Below are 21,287 nucleotides of genomic sequence, written 5' to 3' on the forward strand. Positions count from 1 at the left end.
AATCGCTATATGGGCAACAGTCACCAGAAAATAATCGTTATGTGCGCAGCATTTACCAGAAAATAACCGCTTTGTGGGGAGCATTCACCAGAAAATAATCGTTATGTGGGGAGCAGTCACAAGAAAATAATCGCTATGTGGGGAGCAGTCACCTGAAAAAAATCGCTATGTGGGAAGCATTCACCAGAAAATAATCGCTATGTGGGCAGCATTCACCAGAAAATAATCGCTATATGGGGAGCATTCACCAGAAAATAATCGCTATGTGGGCTGGGGAGCAGTCACCAGAAAATAATCATTATGTGCGCAGCATTTACCTGAAAATAACCGCTATGTGGGGAGCATTCACCAGAAAATAATCGCTATGTGGGGAGCATTTACCAGAAAATAATCGCTTTGTGGGGAGCATTTACCAGAAAATAGTCGCTATGTGGGGAGCATTCACCAGAAAATAATCGCTATGTGGGGAGCATTCACCAGAAAATAATCGCTATGTGGGGAGCATTCACCAGAAAATAATCGCAATGTGGGCAGCATTCACCAGAAAATAATCGCTATGTGGAAAGCATTCACCAGAAAATAATCGCTATGTGGGCAACAGTCACCAGAAAATAATCGTTGCGTAGCATTCACCAGAAAATAACTGCTATGTGGGGAGCATTCACCAGAAAATAATCGCTATGTGGGAAGCATTCACCAGAAAATAATTGTTATGTGCGCAGTATGCACCAGAAAATATTCGCTATTTGGGGAGCATTTACCAGAAAATAATCGCTATGTGGGGAGCATTCACCAGAAAATAATCGCTATGTGGGGAGCCGTCACAAGAAAATAATCGCTATGTGGGGAGCAGTCACCTGAAAAAAATCGCTATGTGTGAAGCATTCACCAGAAAATAATCGCTATGTGGGCAGCATTCACCAGAAAATAATCATTATGTGTGGAGCAATCACCAGAAAATAATCGTTATGTGCGGAGCATTCACCAGAAGATAATCGCTATGTGGCAAGCATTCACCAGAAAATAATCGCTATGTGGGAGCATTCACCAGAAAATAATCGCTATGTGGGCAACAGTCACCAGAAAATATTCGTTATGTGCGCAGCATTCACCAGAAAATAATCGCTATGTGGGCAACAGTCACCAGAAAATAATCGTTATGTGCGCAGCATTTACCATAAAATAACCGCTATGTGGGGAGCATTCACCAGAAAATAATCGCTATGTGGGGAGCAGTCACAAGAAAATAATCGCTATGTGGGGAGCATTTACCAGAAAATAATCGCTATGTGGGGAGCATTTACCAGAAAATAATCGCTATGTGGGGAGCATTCACCAGAAAATAATCGCTACGTGGGGAGCATTCACCAGAAAATAATCGCTATGTGGGGAGCATTTACCAGAAAATAATCGCTATGTGGGGAGCATTCACCAAAAAATAATCATTATGGGGAGCATTCACCAGAAAATAATCGCTATGTGGGAAGCATTCACCAGAAAATAATCGCTATATGGGGAGCATTCACCTGAAAATAATCGCTATGTGGGCTATGGGGAGCAGTCACCAGAAAATAATCGCTATGTGGGGAGAATTCACCAGAAAAAATCGCTATGTGGGGAGCATTCACCAGAAAATAATTGCTATGTGCGCAGCATTCACCAGAAAATAATCGCTATGTGGCGAGTATTCACCAGAAAATAATCGCTATGTGGGGAGCATTCACCAGAAAATAATCGCTATGTGGGGAGCATTCACCAGAAAATAATTGTTATGTGTGCAGTATGCACCAGAAAATAATCGCTATGTGGGGAGCATTAACCAGAAAATAATCGCTATGTGGGGAGCATTTACCAGAAAATAATCGCTATGTGGGCAGCATTCACCAGAAAAAATCCCTATGTGGGGAGCATTCACCAGAAAATAATCGCTATGTGGGGAGCAATCACCAGAAAATAATCGCTATGTGGGGAGAATTCACCAGAAAATAATCGCTATGTGGGCAGCATTCACCAGAAAATAATCGCTATGTGGGAAGCATTCACCAAAAAATAATCATTATGGGGAGCATTCACCAGAAAATAATCGCTATGTGGGCAGCATTCACCAGAAAATAATCGCTATATGGGGAGCATTCACCAGAAAATAATCGCTATGTGGGCTGGGGAGCAGTCACCAGAAAATAATCCCTATGTGGGGAGCATTCACCAGAAAATAATCGCTATGTGGGGAGCATTCACCAGAAAATAATCGCTATGTGGGGAGCATTCACCAGAAAATAATCGCTATGTTGGCAGCATTCACCAGAAAATAATCGCTATGTGGGAAGCATTCACCAAAAAATAATAATTATGGGGAGCATTCACCAGAAAATATTTGCTATGTGCGCAGCATTCACCAGAAAATATTCGCTATGCGGCGAGCATTCACCAGAAAATAATCGCTATGTGGGGAGCATTCACCAGAAAAAAATCGCTATGTGGGGAGCATTCACTAGAAAATAATCGCTATGTGGGGAGCATTCACCAGAAAATAATCACTATGTGGGCAGCATTCACCAGAAAATAATTGCTAAGTAGGAAGTATTCACCAGAAAATAATCGCTATGTGGGCAACAGTCACCAGAAAATATTTGTTATGTGCGCAGCATTCACCAGAAAATAATCATTATGGGGGAGCATTCACCAGAAAATAATCGCTATGTGGGGAGCATTTACCAGAAAATAATCGCTATATGGGGAGCATTCACCAGAAAATAATCGCTATGTGGGGAGCATTCACCAGAAAATAATTGTTATGTGCGCAGTATGCACCGGAAAATAATCGCTATGTGGGGAGCATTCACCAGAAAATAATCATTATGGGGGAGCATTCACCAGAAAATAATCGCTATGTGGGGAGCATTCACCAGAAAATAATCCCTATGTGGGGAGCATTCACCAGAAAATAATCGTTATGTGGGGAGCATTCACCAGAAAATAATCGCTATGTGGGAAGCATTCACCAGAAAATAATCGCTATGTGGGCAACAGTCACCAGAAAATAATCGTTATGTGCGCAGCATTCACCAGAAAATAACTGCTATGTGGGGAGCATTCACCAGAAAAAAATCGCTATGTGGGGTGAGCATTCACCAGAAAATAATTGCTATGTGGGGAGCATTCACCAGAAAATAATCACTATGTGGGCAGCATTCACCAGAAAATAATTGCTGTGTAGGAAGCATTCACCAGAAAATAATCGCTATGTGGGCCACAGTCACCAGAAAATAATCGTTATGTGCGCAGCATTCACCAGAAAATAATCGCTATGTGGGCAACAGTCACCAAAAAATAATCGTTATGTGCGCAGCATTTACCTGAAAATAACCGCTATGTGGGGAGCATTCACCAGAAAATAATCGCTATGTGGGGAGCAGTCACAAGAAAATAATCGCTATGTGGGGAGCAGTCACCTGAAAAAAATCGCTATGTGGGCAGCATTCACCAGAAAATAATCATTATGTGTGGAGCAATGACCAGAAAATAATCATTATGTGTGGAGCATTCACCAGAAAATAATCGCTATGTGGGCTGGGGAGCAGTCACCAGAAAATAATCGCTATGTGGGAAGAATTCACCAGAAAAAATCGCTATGTGGGGAGCATTCACCAGAAAAGAATTGCTATGTGCGCAGCATTCACCAGAAAATAATCGCTATGTGGCGAGCATTCACCAGAAAATAATCGCTATGTGGGGAGCATTCACCAGAAAATAATCGCTATGTGGGGAGCATTAACCAGAAAAGAATTGCTATGTGCGCAGCATTCACCTGAAAATAATCGCTATGTGGCGAGCATTCACCAGAAAATAATCGCTATGTGGGGAGCATTCACCAGAAAATAATCGCTATGTGGGGAGCATTCACCAGAAAATAATCGCTATGTGGGGAGCATTCACTAGAAAATAATTGTTATGTGGGGAGAATTCACCAGAAAATAATCACTATGTGGGCAGCATTAACCAAAAAATAATTGCTATGTAGGAAGCATTCACCAGAAAATAGTCGCTATGTGGGCAACAGTCACCAAAAAATATTCGTTATGTGCGCAGCATTCACCAGAAAATAATCGCTATGTGGGCAACAGTCACCAGAAAATAATCGTTATGTGCGCAGCATTTACCTGAAAATAACCGCTATGTGGGGAGCAGTTACCTGAAAAAATCGCTATGTGGGAAGCATTCACCAGAAAATAATCGCTATGTGGGCAGCATTCACCAGAAAATAATCATTATTTGTGGAGCAATCACCAGAAAATAATCGTTATGTGCGGAGCATTCACCAGAAAAAAATCGCTATGTGGGGAGCATTCACCAGAAAATAATCTCTATGTGGGGAGCATTCACCAGAAAATAATCGCTATGTGGGGAGCATTCACCAGAAAATAATCGCTATGTGGGGAGCATTCACCAGAAAATAATCGCTATGTGGGGAGCATTTACCAGAAAATAATCGCTATGTGGGGAGCATTCACCAGAAAATAATCCCTATGTGGGGAGCATTCACCAGAAAATAATCGTTATGTAGGGAGCATTCACCAGAAAATTATCGCTATGTGGGCAGCATTCACCAGAAAATAATCGCTATGTGGGAAGCATTCACCAGAAAATAATCGCTATGTGGGGAGCATTCACCAGAAAATAATCGCTATGTGGGGAGCATTCACCAGAAAATAATTGTTATGTGCGCAGTATGCACCGGAAAATAATCGCTATGTGGGGAGCATTCACCAGAAAATAATCATTATGGGGAGCATTCACCAGAAAATAATCGCTATGTGGGGAGCATTCACCAGAAAATAATCGCTATGTGGGGAGCATTCACCAGAAAATAATCGTTATGTGGGGAGCATTCACCAGAAAATAATCGCTATGTGGGGAGCATTCACCAGAAAATAATCGCTATGTGGGCAGCATTCACCAGAAAATAATCGCTATGTGGGAAGCATTCACCAGAAAATAATCGCTATGTGGGCAACAGTCACCAGAAAATAATCGTTATGTGCGCAGCATTCACCAGAAAATAACTGCTATGTGGGGAGCATTCACCAGAAAAAAATCGCTATGTGGGGAGCATTCACCAGAAAATAATTGTTATGTGCGCAGTATGCACCAGAAAATAATCGCTATGTGGGGAGCATTCACCAGAAAATAATCATTATGGGGAGCATTCACCAGAAAATAATCGCTATGTGGGCAGCATTCACCAGAAAATAATCACTATATGGGGAGCATTCACCAGAAAATAATCGCTATGTGGGCTGGGGAGCAGTCACCAGAAAATAATCGCTATGTGGGGAGAATTCACCAGAAAATAATTGTTATGTGCGCAGTATGCACCAGAAAATAATCGCTATGTGGGGAGCATTCACCAGAAAATAATAATTATGGGGAGCATTCACCAGAAAATAATCGCTATGTGGGCAGCATTCACCAGAAAATAATCGCTATATGGGGAGCATTCACCAGAAAATAATCGCTATGTGGGCTGGGGAGCAGTCACCAGAAAATAATCGCTATGTGGGGAGAATTCACCAGAAAAAATCGCTATGTGGGGAGCATTCACCAGAAAAGAATTGCTATGTGCGCAGCATTCACCAGAAAATAATCGCTATGTGGCGAGCATTCACCAGAAAATAATCGCTATGTGGGGAGCATTCACCAGAAAATAATCGCTATGTGGGGAGCATTCACTAGAAAATAATCACTATGTGGGGAGCATTCACCAGAAAATAATCACTATGTGGGCAGCATTCACCAGAAAATAATTGCTAAGTAGGAAGTATTCACCAGAAAATAATCGCTATGTGGGCAACAGTCACCAGAAAATATTTGTTATGTGCGCAGCATTCACCAGAAAATAATCGCTATGTGGGCAACAGTCACCAGAAAATAATCGTTATGTGCGCAGCATTTACCATAAAATAACCGCTATGTGGGGAGCATTCACCAGAAAATAATCGCTATGTGGGGAGCAGTCACAAGAAAATAATCGCTATGTGGGGAGCAGTCACCAGAAAAAAATCGCTATGTGGGAAGCATTCACCAGAAAATAATCGCTATGTGGGCAGCATTCACCAGAAAATAATCATTATGTGTGGAGCAATCACCAGAAAATAATCGTTATGTGCGGAGCATTCACCAGAAGATAATTGCTATGTGGCAAGCATTCACCAGAAAATAATCGCTATGTGGGAGCATTCACCAGAAAATAATCGCTATAAGGGGAGCATTCACCAGAAAATAATCGCTATGTGGGGAGCATTTACCAGAAAATAATCGCTATGTGGGGAGCATTCACCAGAAAATAATCGCTATGTGGGGAGCATTCACCAGAAAATAATCGCTATGTGGGGAGCATTTACCAGAAAATAATCGCTATGTGGGGAGCATTCACCAGAAAATAATCCCTATGTGGGGAGCATTCACCAGAAAATAATCGTTATGTAGGGAGCATTCACCAGAAAATAATCTCTATGTGGGCAGCATTCACCAGAAAATAATCGCTATGTGGAAACATTCACCAGAAAATAATCGCTATGTGGGCAACAGTCACCAGAAAATAATCGTTGCGTAGCATTCACCAGAAAATAATTGTTATGTGCGCAGTATGCACCAGAAAATATTCGCTATGTGGGGAGCATTCACCAGAAAATAATCATTATGGGGGAGCATTCACCAGAAAATAATCGCTATGTGGGGAGCATTTACCAGAAAATAATCGCTATATGGGGAGCATTCACCAGAAAATAATCGCTATGTGGGGAGCATTCACCAGAAAATAATTGTTATGTGCGCAGTATGCACCGGAAAATAATCGCTATGTGGGGAGCATTCACCAGAAAATAATCATTATGGGGGAGCATTCACCAGAAAATAATCGCTATGTGGGGAGCATTCACCAGAAAATAATCCCTATGTGGGGAGCATTCACCAGAAAATAATCGCTATGTGGGGAGCATTCACCAGAAAATAATCGCTATGTGGGGAGCATTCACCAGAAAATAATCGCTATGTTGGCAGCATTCACCAGAAAATAATCGCTATGTGGGAAGCATTCACCAAAAAATAATCATTATGGGGAGCATTCACCAGAAAATAATCGCTATGTGGGCAGCATTCACCAGAAAATAATCGCTATATGGGGAGCATTCACCAGAAAATAATCGCTATGTGGGCTGGGGAGCAGTCACCAGAAAATAATCCCTATGTGGGGAGCATTCACCAGAAAATAATCGCTATGTGGGGAGCATTCACCAGAAAATAATCGCTATGTGGGGAGCATTCACCAGAAAAAAATCGCTATGTGGGGAGCATTCACTAGAAAATAATCGCTATGTGGGAAGCATTCACCAGAAAATAATCGCTATGTGGGCAGCATTCGCCAGAAAATAATCGCTATATGGGGAGCATTCACCAGAAAAAAATCGTTATGTGGGGAGCATTCACCAGAAAATAATTGCTATGTGGGGAGCATTCACCAGAAAATAATCACTATGTGGGCAGCATTCACCAGAAAATAATCGCTATGTGGGCAACAGTCACCAGAAAATATTCGTTATGTGCGCAGCATTCACCAGAAAATAATCGCTATGTGGGCAACAGTCACCAGAAAATAATCGTTATGTGCGCAGCATTTACCATAAAATAACCGCTATGTGGGGAGCATTCACCAGAAAATAATCGCTATGTGGGGAGCAGTCACAAGAAAACAATCGCTATGTGGGGAGCAGTCACCTGAAAAAAATCGCTATGTGGGAAGCATTCACCAGAAAATAATCGCTATGTGGGCAGCATTCACCAGAAAATAATCATTATGTGTGGAGCAATCACCAGAAAATAATCGTTATGTGCGGAGCATTCACCAGAAGATAATCGCTATGTGGCAAGCATTCACCAGAAAATAATCGCTATGTGGCAGCATTCACCAGAAAATAATCGCTATAAGGGGAGCATTCACCAGAAAATAATCGCTATGTGGGGAGCATTTACCAGAAAATAATCGCTATGTGGGGAGCATTTACCAGAAAATAATCGCTATGTGGGGAGCATTCACCAGAAAATAATCGCTATGTGGGGAGCATTCACCAGAAAATAATCGCTATGTGGGGAGCATTCACCAGAAAATAATCGCAATGTGGGCAGCATTCACCAGAAAATAATCGCTATGTGGAAAGCATTCACCAGAAAATAATCGCTATGTGGGCAACAGTCACCAGAAAATAATCGTTGCGTAGCATTCACCAGAAAATAACTGCTATGTGGGGAGCATTCACCAGAAAATAATCGCTATGTGGGGAGCATTCACCAGAAAATAATTGTTATGTGCGCAGTATGCACCAGAAAATATTCGCTATGTGGGGAGCATTTACCAGAAAATAATCATTATGGGGGAGCATTCACCAGAAAATAACCGATATGTGGGGAACATTTACCAGAAAATAATCGCTATGTGGGCAGCATTTACCAGAAAATAATCGCTATATGGGGAGCATTCACCAGAAAATAATCGCTATGTGGGGAGCATTCACCAGAAAATAATTGTTATGTGCGCAGTATGCACCGGAAAATAATCGCTATGTGGGGAGCATTCACCAGAAAATAATCGCTATGTGGGGAGCCGTCACAAGAAAATAATCGCTATGTGGGGAGCAGTCACCTGAAAAAAATCGCTATGTGTGAAGCATTCACCAGAAAATAATCGCTATGTGGGCAGCATTCACCAGAAAATAATCATTATGTGTGGAGCAATCACCAGAAAATAATCGTTATGTGCGGAGCATTCACCAGAAGATAATCGCTATGTGGCAAGCATTCACCAGAAAATAATCGCTATGTGGGAGCATTCACCAGAAAATAATCGCTATGTGGGCAACAGTCACCAGAAAATATTCGTTATGTGCGCAGCATTCACCAGAAAATAATCGCTATGTGGGCAACAGTCACCAGAAAATAATCGTTATGTGCGCAGCATTTACCATAAAATAACCGCTATGTGGGGAGCATTCACCAGAAAATAATCGCTATGTGGGGAGCAGTCACAAGAAAATAATCGCTATGTGGGGAGCATTTACCAGAAAATAATCGCTATGTGGGGAGCATTTACCAGAAAATAATCGCTATGTGGGGAGCATTCACCAGAAAATAATCGCTACGTGGGGAGCATTCACCAGAAAATAATCGCTATGTGGGGAGCATTTACCATAAAATAATCGCTATGTGGGGAGCATTCACCAAAAAATAATCATTATGGGGAGCATTCACCAGAAAATAATCGCTATGTGGGAAGCATTCACCAGAAAATAATCGCTATATGGGGAGCATTCACCTGAAAATAATCGCTATGTGGGCTATGGGGAGCAGTCACCAGAAAATAATCGCTATGTGGGGAGAATTCACCAGAAAAAATCGCTATGTGGGGAGCATTCACCAGAAAATAATTGCTATGTGCGCAGCATTCACCAGAAAATAATCGCTATGTGGCGAGTATTCACCAGAAAATAATCGCTATGTGGGGAGCATTCACCAGAAAATAATCGCTATGTGGGGAGCATTCACCAGAAAATAATTGTTATGTGTGCAGTATGCACCAGAAAATAATCGCTATGTGGGGAGCATTAACCAGAAAATAATTGCTATGTGGGGAGCATTTACCAGAAAATAATCGCTATGTGGGCAGCATTCACCAGAAAAAAATCCCTATGTGGGGAGCATTCACCAGAAAATAATCGCTATGTGGGGAGCAATCACCAGAAAATAATCGCTATGTGGGGAGAATTCACCAGAAAATAATCGCTATGTGGGCAGCATTCACCAGAAAATAATCGCTATGTGGGAAGCATTCACCAAAAAATAATCATTATGGGGAGCATTCACCAGAAAATAATCGCTATGTGGGCAGCATTCACCAGAAAATAATCGCTATATGGGGAGCATTCACCAAAAAATAATCGCTATGTGGGCTGGGGAGCAGTCACCAGAAAATAATCCCTATGTGGGGAGCATTCACCAGAAAATAATCGCTATGTGGGGAGCATTCACCAGAAAATAATCGCTATGTGGGGAGCATTCACCAGAAAATAATCGCTATGTTGGCAGCATTCACCAGAAAATAATCGCTATGTGGGAAGCATTCACCAAAAAATAATAATTATGGGGAGCATTCACCAGAAAATAATTGCTATGTGCGCAGCATTCACCAGAAAATATTCGCTATGCGGCGAGCATTCACCAGAAAATAATCGCTATGTGGGGAGCATTCACCAGAAAAAAATCGCTATGTGGGGAGCATTCACTAGAAAATAATCGCTATGTGGGGAGCATTCACCAGAAAATAATCACTATGTGGGCAACAGTCACCAGAAAATATTTGTTATGTGCGCAGCATTCACCAGAAAATAATCGCTATGTGGGCAACAGTCACCAGAAAATAATCGTTATGTGCGCAGCATTTACCATAAAATAACCGCTATGTGGGGAGCATTCACCAGAAAATAATCGCTATGTGGGGAGCAGTCACAAGAAAATAATCGCTATGTGGGGAGCAGTCACCTGAAAAAAATCGCTATGTGGGAAGCATTCACCAGAAAATAATCGCTATGTGGGCAGCATTCACCAGAAAATAATCATTATGTGTGGAGCAATCACCAGAAAATAATCGTTATGTGCGGAGCATTCACCAGAAGATAATTGCTATGTGGCAAGCATTCACCAGAAAATAATCGCTATGTGGGAGCATTCACCAGAAAATAATCGCTATAAGGGGAGCATTCACCAGAAAATAATCGCTATGTGGGGAGCATTTACCAGAAAATAATCGCTATGTGGGGAGCATTCACCAGAAAATAATCGCTATGTGGGGAGCATTCACCAGAAAATAATCGCTATGTGGGGAGCATTTACCAGAAAATAATCGCTATGTGGGGAGCATTCACCAGAAAATAATCCCTATGTGGGGAGCATTCACCAGAAAATAATCGTTATGTAGGGAGCATTCACCAGAAAATAATCTCTATGTGGGCAGCATTCACCAGAAAATAATCGCTATGTGGAAACATTCACCAGAAAATAATCGCTATGTGGGCAACAGTCACCAGAAAATAATCGTTGCGTAGCATTCACCAGAAAATAATTGTTATGTGCGCAGTATGCACCAGAAAATATTCGCTATGTGGGGAGCATTCACCAGAAAATAATCATTATGGGGGAGCATTCACCAGAAAATAATCGCTATGTGGGGAGCATTTACCAGAAAATAATCGCTATATGGGGAGCATTCACCAGAAAATAATCGCTATGTGGGGAGCATTCACCAGAAAATAATTGTTATGTGCGCAGTATGCACCGGAAAATAATCGCTATGTGGGGAGCATTCACCAGAAAATAATCATTATGGGGGAGCATTCACCAGAAAATAATCGCTATGTGGGGAGCATTCACCAGAAAATAATCCCTATGTGGGGAGCATTCACCAGAAAATAATCGTTATGTGGGGAGCATTCACCAGAAAATAATCGCTATGTGGGAAGCATTCACCAGAAAATAATCGCTATGTGGGCAACAGTCACCAGAAAATAATCGTTATGTGCGCAGCATTCACCAGAAAATAACTGCTATGTGGGGAGCATTCACCAGAAAAAAATCGCTATGTGGGGTGAGCATTCACCAGAAAATAATTGCTATGTGGGGAGCATTCACCAGAAAATAATCACTATGTGGGCAGCATTCACCAGAAAATAATTGCTGTGTAGGAAGCATTCACCAGAAAATAATCGCTATGTGGGCCACAGTCACCAGAAAATAATCGTTATGTGCGCAGCATTCACCAGAAAATAATCGCTATGTGGGCAACAGTCACCAAAAAATAATCGTTATGTGCGCAGCATTTACCTGAAAATAACCGCTATGTGGGGAGCATTCACCAGAAAATAATCGCTATGTGGGGAGCAGTCACAAGAAAATAATCGCTATGTGGGGAGCAGTCACCTGAAAAAAATCGCTATGTGGGCAGCATTCACCAGAAAATAATCATTATGTGTGGAGCAATGACCAGAAAATAATCGCTATGTGGGCTGGGGAGCAGTCACCAGAAAATAATCGCTATGTGGGAAGAATTCACCAGAAAAAATCGCTATGTGGGGAGCATTCACCAGAAAAGAATTGCTATGTGCGCAGCATTCACCAGAAAATAATCGCTATGTGGCGAGCATTCACCAGAAAATAATCGCTATGTGGGGAGCATTCACCAGAAAATAATCGCTATGTGGGGAGCATTCACCAGAAAAGAATTGCTATGTGCGCAGCATTCACCTGAAAATAATCGCTATGTGGCGAGCATTCACCAGAAAATAATCGCTATGTGGGGAGCATTCACCAGAAAATAATCGCTATGTGGGGAGCATTCACCAGAAAATAATCGCTATGTGGGGAGCATTCACTAGAAAATAATTGTTATGTGGGGAGAATTCACCAGAAAATAATCACTATGTGGGCAGCATTAACCAAAAAATAATTGCTATGTAGGAAGCATTCACCAGAAAATAGTCGCTATGTGGGCAACAGTCACCAAAAAATATTCGTTATGTGCGCAGCATTCACCAGAAAATAATCGCTATGTGGGCAACAGTCACCAGAAAATAATCGTTATGTGCGCAGCATTTACCTGAAAATAACCGCTATGTGGGGAGCAGTTACCTGAAAAAATCGCTATGTGGGAAGCATTCACCAGAAAATAATCGCTATGTGGGCAGCATTCACCAGAAAATAATCATTATTTGTGGAGCAATCACCAGAAAATAATCGTTATGTGCGGAGCATTCACCAGAAAAAAATCGCTATGTGGGGAGCATTCACCAGAAAATAATCTCTATGTGGGGAGCATTCACCAGAAAATAATCGCTATGTGGGGAGCATTCACCAGAAAATAATCGCTATGTGGGGAGCATTCACCAGAAAATAATCGCTATGTGGGGAGCATTTACCAGAAAATAATCGCTATGTGGGGAGCATTCACCAGAAAATAATCCCTATGTGGGGAGCATTCACCAGAAAATAATCGTTATGTAGGGAGCATTCACCAGAAAATTATCGCTATGTGGGCAGCATTCACCAGAAAATAATCGCTATGTGGGAAGCATTCACCAGAAAATAATCGCTATGTGGGGAGCATTCACCAGAAAATAATCGCTATGTGGGGAGCATTCACCAGAAAATAATTGTTATGTGCGCAGTATGCACCGGAAAATAATCGCTATGTGGGGAGCATTCACCAGAAAATAATCATTATGGGGAGCATTCACCAGAAAATAATCGCTATGTGGGGAGCATTCACCAGAAAATAATCGCTATGTGGGGAGCATTCACCAGAAAATAATCGTTATGTGGGGAGCATTCACCAGAAAATAATCGCTATGTGGGGAGCATTCACCAGAAAATAATCGCTATGTGGGCAGCATTCACCAGAAAATAATCGCTATGTGGGAAGCATTCACCAGAAAATAATCGCTATGTGGGCAACAGTCACCAGAAAATAATCGTTATGTGCGCAGCATTCACCAGAAAATAACTGCTATGTGGGGAGCATTCACCAGAAAAAAATCGCTATGTGGGGAGCATTCACCAGAAAATAATTGTTATGTGCGCAGTATGCACCAGAAAATAATCGCTATGTGGGGAGCATTCACCAGAAAATAATCATTATGGGGAGCATTCACCAGAAAATAATCGCTATGTGGGCAGCATTCACCAGAAAATAATCACTATATGGGGAGCATTCACCAGAAAATAATCGCTATGTGGGCTGGGGAGCAGTCACCAGAAAATAATCGCTATGTGGGGAGAATTCACCAGAAAATAATTGTTATGTGCGCAGTATGCACCAGAAAATAATCGCTATGTGGGGAGCATTCACCAGAAAATAATAATTATGGGGAGCATTCACCAGAAAATAATCGCTATGTGGGCAGCATTCACCAGAAAATAATCGCTATATGGGGAGCATTCACCAGAAAATAATCGCTATGTGGGCTGGGGAGCAGTCACCAGAAAATAATCGCTATGTGGGGAGAATTCACCAGAAAAAATCGCTATGTGGGGAGCATTCACCAGAAAAGAATTGCTATGTGCGCAGCATTCACCAGAAAATAATCGCTATGTGGCGAGCATTCACCAGAAAATAATCGCTATGTGGGGAGCATTCACCAGAAAATAATCGCTATGTGGGGAGCATTCACTAGAAAATAATCACTATGTGGGGAGCATTCACCAGAAAATAATCGCTATGTGGGCAGCATTCGCCAGAAAATAATCGCTATATGGGGAGCATTCACCAGAAAAATATTGTTAGGTGGGGAGCATTCACCAGAAAATAATTGCTAGTGGGGAGAATTCACCAGAAAATAATCACTATGTGGGCAGCATTCACCAGAAAATAATTGCTATGTAGGAAGCATTCACCAGAAAATAATCGCTATGTGGGCAACAGTCACCAGAAAATATTCGTTATGTGCGCAGCATTCACCAGAAAATAATCGCTATATGGGCAACAGTCACCAGAAAATAATCGTTATGTGCGCAGCATTTACCAGAAAATAACCGCTATGTGGGGAGCATTCACCAGAAAATAATCGCTATGTGGGGAGCATTCACCAGAAAATAATTGCTATGTGGGAGAATTCACCAGAAAATAATCACTATGTGGGCAGCATTCACCAGAAAATAATTGCTATGTAGGAAGCATTCACCAGAAAATAATCGCTATGTGGGCAACAGTCACCAGAAAATATTCGTTATGTGCGCAGCATTCACCAGAAAATAATCGCTATATGGGCAACAGTCACCAGAAAATAATCGTTATGTGCGCAGCATTTACCAGAAAATAACCGCTTTGTGGGGAGCATTCACCAGAAAATAATCGTTATGTGGGGAGCAGTCACAAGAAAATAATCGCTATGTGGGGAGCAGTCACCTGAAAAAAATCGCTATGTGGGAAGCATTCACCAGAAAATAATCGCTATGTGGGCAGCATTCACCAGAAAATAATCGCTATATGGGGAGCATTCACCAGAAAATAATCGCTATGTGGGCTGGGGAGCAGTCACCAGAAAATAATCATTATGTGCGCAGCATTTACCTGAAAATAACCGCTATGTGGGGAGCATTCACCAGAAAATAATCGCTATGTGGGGAGCATTTACCAGAAAATAATCGCTTTGTGGGGAGCATTTACCAGAAAATAGTCGCTATGTGGGGAGCATTCACCAGAAAATAATCGCTATGTGGGGAGCATTCACCAGAAAATAATCGCTATGTGGGGAGCATTCACCAGAAAATAATCGCAATGTGGGCAGCATTCACCAGAAAATAATCGCTATGTGGAAAGCATTCACCAGAAAATAATCGCTATGTGGGCAACAGTCACCAGAAAATAATCGTTGCGTAGCATTCACCAGAAAATAACTGCTATGTGGGGAGCATTCACCAGAAAATAATCGCTATGTGGGAAGCATTCACCAGAAAATAATTGTTATGTGCGCAGTATGCACCAGAAAATATTCGCTATTTGGGGAGCATTTACCAGAAAATAATCGCTATGTGGGGAGCATTCACCAGAAAATAATCGCTATGTGGGGAGCCGTCACAAGAAAATAATCGCTATGTGGGGAGCAGTCACCTGAAAAAAATCGCTATGTGTGAAGCATTCACCAGAAAATAATCGCTATGTGGGCAGCATTCACCAGAAAATAATCATTATGTGTGGAGCAATCACCAGAAAATAATCGTTATGTGCGGAGCATTCACCAGAAGATAATCGCTATGTGGCAAGCATTCACCAGAAAATAATCGCTATGTGGGAGCATTCACCAGAAAATAATCGCTATGTGGGCAACAGTCACCAGAAAATATTCGTTATGTGCGCAGCATTCACCAGAAAATAATCGCTATGTGGGCAACAGTCACCAGAAAATAATCGTTATGTGCGCAGCATTTACCATAAAATAACCGCTATGTGGGGAGCATTCACCAGAAAATAATCGCTATGTGGGGAGCAGTCACAAGAAAATAATCGCTATGTGGGGAGCATTTACCAGAAAATAATCGCTATGTGGGGAGCATTTACCAGAAAATAATCGCTATGTGGGGAGCATTCACCAGAAAATAATCGCTACGTGGGGAGCATTCACCAGAAAATAATCGCTATGTGGGGAGCATTTACCAGAAAATAATCGCTATGTGGGGAGCATTCACCAAAAAATAATCATTATGGGGAGCATTCACCAGAAAATAATCGCTATGTGGGAAGCATTCACCAGAAAATAATCGCTATATGGGGAGCATTCACCTGAAAATAATCGCTATGTGGGCTATGGGGAGCAGTCACCAGAAAATAATCGCTATGTGGGGAGAATTCACCAGAAAAAATCGCTATGTGGGGAGCATTCACCAGAAAATAATTGCTATGTGCGCAGCATTCACCAGAAAATAATCGCTATGTGGCGAGTATTCACCAGAAAATAATCGCTATGTGGGGAGCATTCACCAGAAAATAATCGCTATGTGGGGAGCATTCACCAGAAAATAATTGTTATGTGTGCAGTATGCACCAGAAAATAATCGCTATGTGGGGAGCATTAACCAGAAAATAATCGCTATGTGGGGAGCATTTACCAGAAAATAATCGCTATGTGGGCAGCATTCACCAGAAAAAATCCCTATGTGGGGAGCATTCACCAGAAAATAATCGCTATGTGGGGAGCAATCACCAGAAAATAATCGCTATGTGGGGAGAATTCACCAGAAAATAATCGCTATGTGGGCAGCATTCACCAGAAAATAATCGCTATGTGGGAAGCATTCACCAAAAAATAATCATTATGGGGAGCATTCACCAGAAAATAATCGCTATGTGGGCAGCATTCACCAGAAAATAATCGCTATATGGGGAGCATTCACCAGAAAATAATCGCTATGTGGGCTGGGGAGCAGTCACCAGAAAATAATCCCTATGTGGGGAGCATTCACCAGAAAATAATCGCTATGTGGGGAGCATTCACCAGAAAATAATCGCTATGTGGGGAGCATTCACCAGAAAATAATCGCTATGTTGGCAGCATTCACCAGAAAATAATCGCTATGTGGGAAGCATTCACCAAAAAATAATAATTATGGGGAGCATTCACCAGAAAATATTTGCTATGTGCGCAGCATTCACCAGAAAATATTCGCTATGCGGCGAGCATTCACCAGAAAATAATCGCTATGTGGGGAGCATTCACCAGAAAAAAATCGCTATGTGGGGAGCATTCACTAGAAAATAATCGCTATGTGGGGAGCATTCACCAGAAAATAATCACTATGTGGGCAGCATTCACCAGAAAATAATTGCTAAGTAGGAAGTATTCACCAGAAAATAATCGCTATGTGGGCAACAGTCAAAAGAAAATATTTGTTATGTGCGCAGCATTCACCAGAAAATAATCGCTATGTGGGCAACAGTCACCAGAAAATAATCGTTATGTGCGCAGCATTTACCATAAAATAACCGCTATGTGGGGAGCATTCACCAGAAAATAATCGCTATGTGGGGAGCAGTCACAAGAAAATAATCGCTATGTGGGGAGCAGTCACCTGAAAAAAATCGCTATGTGGGAAGCATTCACCAGAAAATAATCGCTATGTGGGCAGCATTCACCAGAAAATAATCATTATGTGTGGAGCAATCACCAGAAAATAATCGTTATGTGCGGAGCATTCACCAGAAGATAATTGCTATGTGGCAAGCATTCACCAGAAAATAATCGCTATGTGGGAGCATTCACCAGAAAATAATCGCTATAAGGGGAGCATTCACCAGAAAATAATCGCTATGTGGGGAGCATTTACCAGAAAATAATCGCTATGTGGGGAGCATTCACCAGAAAATAATCGCTATGTGGGGAGCATTCACCAGAAAATAATCGCTATGTGGGGAGCATTTACCAGAAAATAATCGCTATGTGGGGAGCATTCACCAGAAAATAATCCCTATGTGGGGAGCATTCACCAGAAAATAATCGTTATGTAGGGAGCATTCACCAGAAAATAATCTCTATGTGGGCAGCATTCACCAGAAAATAATCGCTATGTGGAAACATTCACCAGAAAATAATCGCTATGTGGGCAACAGTCACCAGAAAATAATCGTTGCGTAGCATTCACCAGAAAATAACTGCTATGTGGGGAGCATTCACCAGAAAATAATCGCTATGTGGGGAGCATTCACCAGAAAATAATTGTTATGTGCGCAGTATGCACCAGAAAATATTCGCTATGTGGGGAGCATTCACCAGAAAATAATCATTATGGGGGAGCATTCACCAGAAAATAATCGCTATGTGGGGAGCATTTACCAGAAAATAATCGCTATATGGGGAGCATTCACCAGAAAATAATCGCTATGTGGGGAGCATTCACCAGAAAATAATTGTTATGTGCGCAGTATGCACCGGAAAATAATCGCTATGTGGGGAGCATTCACCAGAAAATAATCATTATGGGGGAGCATTCACCAGAAAATAATCGCTATGTGGGGAGCATTCACCAGAAAATAATCCCTATGTGGGGAGCATTCACCAGAAAATAATCGTTATGTGGGGAGCATTCACCAGAAAATAATCGCTATGTGGGAAGCATTCACCAGAAAATAATCGCTATGTGGGCAAAAGTCACCAGAAAATAATCGTTATGTGCGCAGCATTCACCAGAAAATAACTGCTATGTGGGGAGCATTCACCAGAAAAAAATCGCTATGTGGGGTGAGCATTCACCAGAAAATAATTGTTATGTGCGCAGTATGCACCAGAAAATAATCGCTATGTGGGGAGCATTCACCAGAAAATAATCGCTATCTGGGGAGCATTTACCAGAAAATAATCGCTATGTGAGGAGCATTCACCAGAAAATAATCCCTATGTGGGGTGCATTCACCAGAAAATAATCGTTATGTAGGGAGCATTCACCAGGAAATAATCGCTATGTGGGGAGCATTCACCAGAAAATAATCGCTATGTGGGCAGCATTTACCAGAAAATAATCGCTATATGGGGAGCATTCACCAGAAAATAATCGCTATGTGTGGAGCATTCACCAGAAAATAATTGCTATGTGCGCAGCATTCACCAGAAAATAATCGCTATGTGGGCAACAGTCACCAGAAAATATTCGTTATGTGCGCAGCATTCACCAGAAAATAATCGCTATGTGGGCAACAGTCACCAGAAAATAATTGTTATGTGCGCAGCATTTACCATAAAATAACCGCTATGTGGGGAGCATTCACCAGAAAATAATCGCTATGTGGGGAGCAGTCACAAGAAAATCATCGCTATGTGGGGAGCAGTCACCTGAAAAAAATCGCTATGTGGGAAGCATTCACCAGAAAATAATCGCTATGTGGGCAGCATTCACCAGAAAATAATCATTATTTGTGGAGCAATCACCAGAAAATAATCGTTATGTGCGGAGCATTCACCAGAAAATAATCGCTATGTGGCGAGCATTCACCAGAAAAAAATCGCTATGTGGGGAGCATTCACCAGAAAATAATCGCTATGTGGGGAGCATTCACCAGAAAATAATCGCTATGTGGGGAGCATTCACCTGAAAATAATCGCTATGTGGGGAGCATTCACCAGAAAATAATCGCTATGTGGGGAGCATTCACCAGAAAATAATCGCTATCTGGGGAGCATTTACCAGAAAATAATCGCTATGTGAGGAGCATTCACCAGAAAATAATCCCTATGTGGGGTGCATTCACCAGAAAATAATCGTTATGTAGGGAGCATTCACCAGAAAAAAATCGCTATGTGGGGAGCATTCACCAGAAAATAATCGCTATCTGGGGAGCATTTACCAGAAAATAATCGCTATGTGAGGAGCATTCACCAGAAAATAATCCCTATGTGGGGTGCATTCACCAGAAAATAATCGTTATGTAGGGAGCATTCACCAGAAAATAATCGCTATGTGGGGAGCATTTACCAGAAAATAATCGCTATGTGGGCAGCATTCTCCAGAAAAAAATCCCTATGTGGGGAGCATTCACCAGAAAATAATCGCTATGTGGGGAGCATTCACCAGAAAATAATCGCTATGTGGGGAGCATTCACCAGAAAATAATCGCTATGTGGGCAGCATTCACCAGAAAATAATCGCTATGTGGGAAGCATTCACCAAAAAATAATCATTATGGGGAGCATTCACCAGAAAATAATCGCTATGTGGGCAGCATTCACCAGAAAATAATCGCTATATGGGGAGCATTCACCAGAAAATAATCGCTATGTGGGCTGGGGAGCAGTCACCAGAAAATAATCCCTATGTGGGGAGCATTCACCAGAAAATAATCGCTATGTGGGGAGCATTCACCAGAAAATAATCGCTATGTGGGGAGCATTCACCAGAAAATAATCGCTATGTTGGCAGCATTCACCAGAAAATAATCGCTATGTGGGAAGCATTCACCAGAAAATAATCGCTATGTGTGAAGCATTCACCAGAAAATAATCGCTATGTGGGCAGCATTCACCAGAAAATAATCATTATGTGTGGAGCAATCACCAGAAAATAATCGTTATGTGCGGAGCATTCACCAGAAGATAATCGCTATGTGGCAAGCATTCACCAGAAAATAATCGCTATGTGGGAGCATTCACCAGAAAATAATCGCTATAAGGGGAGTATTCACCAGAAAATAATCGCTATGTGGGGAGCATTTACCAGAAAATAATCGCTATGTGGGGAGCATTCACCAGAAAATAATCGCTACGTGGGGAGCATTCACCAGAAAATAATCGCTATGTGGGGAGCATTTACCAGAAAATAATCGCTATGTGGGGAGCATTCACCAAAAAATAATCATTATGGGGAGCATTCACCAGAAAATAATCGCTATGTGGGAAGCATTCACCAGAAAATAATCGCTATATGGGGAGCATTCACCTGAAAATAATCGCTATGTGCGCAGCATTCACCAGAAAATAATCGCTATGTGGCGAGTATTCACCAGAAAATAATCGCTATGTGGGGAGCATTCACCAGAAAATAATCGCTATGTGGGGAGCATTCACCAGAAAATAATTGTTATGTGTGCAGTATGCACCAGAAAATAATCGCTATGTGGGGAGCATTAACCAGAAAATAATCGCTATGTGGGCAGCATTCACCAGAAAATAATCGCTATGTGGGAAGCATTCACTAAAAAATAATCATTA

This window comes from Hyperolius riggenbachi, chromosome 7 (genome assembly GCF_040937935.1).
Source record: "Hyperolius riggenbachi isolate aHypRig1 chromosome 7, aHypRig1.pri, whole genome shotgun sequence".
Classification (NCBI taxonomy): Eukaryota; Metazoa; Chordata; class Amphibia; order Anura; family Hyperoliidae; genus Hyperolius; species Hyperolius riggenbachi.